Raw genomic sequence first — 6,000 nt, 5'->3', positions numbered from 1 at the left:
TTTCAAATTCCACAGTCACAGCCTCACCCTGGGAGGCTCAGGACACCCTAGAGTGAGCTTCTCTGAAAAATAAAGTTGCCACTCGCTGACCAGCCCACGTTGCATTTGATTACCACATAATGAAATGATTTTCCTTCCCTCTTTTATTTCCTCTCTTCCTTTCCTTCTGAGACAAATGGAAAAATAATTTGATCCCCTTGAATCTTTTCACCCTGGGTATTTTCCCCCTTCACACCGAGCACCGCCCCTTGATAAATGAGAACACATGTGCTGAAAACCCGGCCTTCACCCTCCTGACTCAGGGTCCTCCTCCTCTTGGGTCTCGGCTTTCCTTTCAAACCTCCTGAAGAAATTCATCACAGCAGGAAGAACATTGTTTTTCTTCAAAACTTGGGGGGGAAAAAAGCAAATTCCCTATCACGATTATTCCATTTCAGAAGGAAAATGCTGCCTTTTAATCTCGAAGTTTCTTCTCTCCAACTCTGAAGGCTGTGGCCGAGGTGACTTGCAGACTCGATACAGCTGCTTTTGCAAAGTCTGCACTGATTCATTACCTCAGGGAGCCAAAGGGTGACACACACATATTTTGAATATTACCCCGTGGGCAGATCTGTATCGTGGCCTGATGGAGGAAGCTTCTACTTGTTGATGTGTTCGCATGCGGATGCTTTCAATGGCGTCTTTACTTAAAAAATAACCCATGATACGATTCTTTCATTTGAAGGTTGAACTTTCTGAAAAAATACGCTGTGAATCTATGATGTTTTTCCTCTAGCATCCTAGCCCCTAAAAACAAACAAACAAACAAACAAGCAAACAAACAAAAACCCTTTTCCTTGAGCAAACACACACAATGACAAATGCCCGACGCCGCAGACATCAAGCCCTCTGGTTTGACCATCTTCTCTAGCAGACATCAGAGAGGCAGGATGTCTTCTTGAACCAAAACATCTGCTCAAGAATTCCTATAAACTTCCTTACACTTCATTTTAAGAAAATCTCCCTGACACTGAGCATACGTCTCCCTTGCTGCCAGGCGTCTTTCTGTTTCTGTAGCCTTTGTTTACATGTGCCCCCTGTTAATAAAAATCTGTATTTATCAGATGCACTCAAGCACCTTGGAAACGCATTTTCTTTCAAACTCAAGAACTTTCTGGGAAGGAATAAAAGGAGCGCAGAGTCATGTTGGCAGCCCTCCATCGCGTGACCATTTATTGTCATGGAATGTAGCAGAAGACGGCTCCCGCGATTTCCTTTTGATTTCGGTGTATAAATCTGCTCTCACCTAAAGCCTGACCATATGACAGCGCAGACACACATTAACCTGATTATTTCTGTCCCAGCTGTGTATAAAATGTGCACTCTAAATTGCACATTAAAATGTTTCCCCCAATAGTACCACCTGCCTGCAGGAGTATCATTTTCTTTCACAAAGACAGACCCAAGTGTGTTTCTGGGATTCTGGGATTCCGCCTCCAGGTGGGTGAGGAGTGTCACCTTGTCTGTGTTGGGTAGGAGCCCTGGATGGCCTAGGGCTCCCCTTCCCTCCCCCCGCCCCCCAGCCCCGTGCAGGCAGGGACTCCGGAGGCCCCCCGGGGGGGTTGGGGCTCTTGCTCAGAAGACTGTTTCTGATACCAGGGAGCAGCTTCTCCCTAGCAAAATGGGGGACAATAGAGGCCAGCAAGGGTGTGGGGGGTTGCTGGAGTGAAGAGAGTAGAGAACAAAGAAGCAGCACAAGGTACAATACAAACCACCATAACCCACAAACAGCTTTCCAGGGACCAGAGAGAAAAGCCTGGGGAAGAAGAGAAAGGAATAGAAAACTAAAAAATACAAGAGTTGTTCCCGCTTTAAAAGGCACAAGCAAAGCTGAACCCAGGACAGCAACATCAAATTATTGTGATTCCTCCTGGTGACTCAGAGAAGTTGCATTTCAAACACTTGCCATGACCAATTAAAAGAAGAAAAGGAACTTCAGAAGGAGAAGGAAAGGTGTTTTGCCCATGTAGTGGCATGGCTGTGCGCTTTTATTCTCAAAATAGCTCTTTCCTGACTTAATAGCTCCTTTGCCCAGAGAGAAGGGTGTCATCTCATCCCCTGTCTGGGGGCCAGGCTTACACACGTGCCATTTCCCGGTATCTGGGGCTGTGCGGAGGAACCACACAAAGATCTGAAAACCCTCATACTTTTCTTGGTCCTTTTATGCTCTGGATATATGTAGCTTTAAGAAACTAAGCATGGAAGACAGTAGAATATCCTAGCAGTTAGGGTAGAATCATTCAGGACCATAACTCGTCCATCAACGTCTTTGTTAGCTCAGAAGGCTGAAGGCTGAAGGCTGGGCAACTTTCTCACATGCTTTCGTGTTGCCTACACTCCAAACAGTCTGGGGCCCTTCATCCTTATCCCCAGACTGTGGTTTTTGCTCCCATTTTCATGTTAATCACGCTTCGCAAAAATAATCAATATCCCTGTCTTCTCATCCTCGGCCCTACCCCTATACCAGAGCTCTGGAGACTGACTTCCCCACCCGGCCCCTGCTACTGCCCCTGTCTGGGCACGTTATCGACGACCTCTGCCTGCCAAGGTAGAGGGGAGTTTTCAGTCCATCTCTTGTCCTCTCCATGCTGCCTGCTGATGTTGACCTCTCCGTTCTAGAATCGCTCACCTCCCCAAACTTCCCAACACACTCTCTCCTATTCTCCTCTGCCTTTTGTGGCTTTTTTTTTTTAAGATTATTTATTTGAGAGAGAGAAAGAGAGAGAATGATCACGTGCTCACGAGGAGGGGGAGGGGTAGAGGAGGAGGGAGAGAGACAATCCTTAAACAGACTCCTTGTCTATTGCGGAGCCTGAGGCGGGACTTGACATGGGGCTCCATGCGGGGCTCTGTGTGGGGGTCAACCTCAGGACCCTGAGATCATGACGTGAGCCAAAATCAAGAGTTGCCATTCAGCCAACTGAGCACCCAGGCGCCCCTGCCTTTCGTGACTTCTAATTTTTCCCCTCTCCTGCAGACTCCTGTTTTTTAGACCATTCCTAGGTGTTGGTTTCTTCCCCCACCCCCCACCCCCCAGCTCTCCCTCACAGTCTCAAATGAGTTATCCAGCCAGGGTCCCAGCCAACATCGTCCCTGTGCATTCTGCTGCTACACCCCCAGCTGTGAGAAAACTATTCTCACCAAGGTCTTTGTGGGAAGCTGAGTAATTGCCCCCAAAGACATCCACCTCCTAATCTCTGGAACTGGTGGATGTGACCTCACATGGCAAAAGGGACTTTGAAAACGTGATTAAGCTAAGGATCTTGGGATTGGGAGGTTATTCTGGATTATCTGGATGGACCCTAAATGCAATCATGAGTATCCTTATAAGAGCGAGACAGAAGGAAATTTGACCCAGAAAAGGAAAAGGCACTGTGATAGTGGAAGTCAATTTCACCGCCAGCCAAGTAATACCAGCAGCCTCTAGAAACTGGAAGAGGCAAGGGACTGATTTCCCTGCTAGAGCCTCCAGAGGACCCAGCCCTGCTGACACTTTGTCTCTACCCCAAAGAGACTGATTTTGGACCTCTGACCTCCAGAACTGTAAGAAAAGAAATGTGTGTTATTTTAAGGCACCAAGTTTGTGGCCGTTTGTCATAGCAGCCACAGGAAACTAATACTGTCTTTAAGAACTGCTCAATAAGACATCTTTTGGCTATCTTTCAGTCTCCATGTCTCCTGGGAGAAGTATTTGGTACAACTGATCATGCCCATTGAACCTCCTCTTCCTTAGAGTCTCATTCACCCACTGCTAAATCAAGAACCAGGTGCAGGGACTCCACCTACCCAGCCATGTAGGGCCTCACTGTCTCTTGCCTGCACCCTTCTATGTCCTATCCAGACTATTTCTAGTCCCATATTAGCATCCAGTTTACCCCCCAACTCACTGCTGCCAACTTGTCAATGTCGTATGGTACAACCCAATAGATATAGTTAGAATTATGCTAGTGAAAAAAATAATTCTTGGGTGTAAACATTTCTAAATATGGCAGAATGTATGTAAACTTGTTTCAAACCTCTCCCTTCTTTTTGAAAGTATACTAGAGACCCAGTAAAGTGGCTGGTGTCTCTGGAACTCCACGGAACTGGCTGGAAGGTGGATGGCCACCCTGCTTCTTCTCTTCCTCCCTATCCTGCACTTCCTATTATAGACTGTCATTCCCTTTTAGCTCCTTAGTTCTCCGGTCAAAATTTCCCTAAAAGTCACCACAACCCAGATAGAGTTTGCCTCAGCTCTCCATTGACAGAAGTTTTCTCAAGTCTCCCCTGGAGGCCAGTGTGAGAATCCCCCATCTTCAAAGAAAGAAACTGTATCCCCTAAAGACTGGATCTTGAGACCCTTTAGCCAGATCTCTTTAGCATGAGGAAGACACTCCCCTGCTTTGCTCTCCCTGCATTTAAAGCCCACATTTCATTTTAATTCGCCCAAACACACTCCTCACTTCTCAGAGATTGAATTGGGGTTTGAAGATTGTTATTGCTGTAGATACAGGCATCAGTACGGCCTTTCCTGCTTTCCAGTATTAGATTTTTAAATTTATTTTTATTTTTTTAAACATTTTAAAAAAGATTTTATGTATTTATTTGAGAGACAGAGAGCATGCTAACAGGAGAAGGGAGAGGGACAAGCCGACTCTGCACTGAGTTTGGAGCCCAACGTGGGGCTCGATCTCATGATTCTGAGATCATGACCTGCGCTGAAATCAAGGATCAGCCACTTAACTGACTGAGCCACTCAGGTGCCCCTCCATTATTAGATTTTTTTTTAAATCTACAATAAAACCATGGAGACTATAACAGCAGTGGGCAAAATAATTTCTCTTTTCAAGTTCACAAAGAATCTTTATATTTCTTTCCATTTCTATCACTTTCTTCCCTTAGTCTCCTCCCTTGCCTCCTGCTTACCTGTCTGTCCCAGCTGGTCTCCCAAATCACCCATTGAAAAAGCTCAACTGATGTCAATGTCCAGTCCCCCCATGACTTCCCACTGTCTTCAAGATATCCTCACTGCCATTGGTCCCACCCCACCTTTCCCACACTGTGGGTTCCAGAAACTACTCAGCCACTTACAGGTGCCAGACCTTGGTTTTCATGCTTCCCTGGCTCTCAAATATTCTTCCCCTCATTGAACCAAAGGTACCTAATACACAGACACTTAAAATTTTACGGGGGGCGGGGGGGGGTAATTTTTAACTCCTCATTTTGTAATAATTTCAGACACAAAAAAGTTGGAAAACTAGTAAAAGAATTCCCCAGATGTTAACATTTTACAGGAAATAGTACAATTATCAATGTCAGGAAAATAACATCAATCCAATGCTATTATCTAATCTGTATATCTATATCAAGTTTCAGTAATTGTCCCACTGATGTCATTTTTGTGTTCCAGTGTCTCATCTAATAGTACACCTCATATGTAGTTATCATGTCAACATAGTTGCCTTTATTATGGCCCATTTTTTCTGGCTTCCCTTCTCTTTCATGGCCACACTTTTGAAGAGTGCTGGCCAGTTGTTTTGTTGAGTCATTCTTAATTTAGGTACGTCTGATATCCTCATGATTGAGTTCAAATTATGCATTTCTGGCCACAAAATTACCCTGATATCAAAACCAGCCAAAGACATCACAAGTTAAAAAGAAAACCAACTTAGGGGCGCCTGGGTGGCACGGCGGTTAAGCGTCTGCCTTCGGCTCAGGGCGTGATCCCGGTGTTCTGGGATCGAGCCCCACATCAGGCTCCTCCGCTATGAGCCTGCTTCTTCCTCTCCCACTCCCCCTGCTTGTGTTCCCTCTCTCGCTGGCTGTCTCTATCTCTGTCAAATAAATAAATAAAATCTTTAAAAAAAAAAAAAAAGAAAGAAAACCAACTTAGACCAATATCCCTTTTCAATACAGATGCAAAAATCCTAACAAAGTACTAGCAAACCAAATCCAGCAACATGTATATAGGATTATATACTA

The sequence above is a fragment of the Ursus americanus genome, chromosome 10 (assembly GCF_024610735.1).
Source record: "Ursus americanus isolate L20-20 chromosome 10, mUrsAme1.1.p, whole genome shotgun sequence".
Taxonomy (NCBI): Eukaryota; Metazoa; Chordata; class Mammalia; order Carnivora; family Ursidae; genus Ursus; species Ursus americanus.
This window is presented reverse-complemented; position numbering follows the sequence as displayed.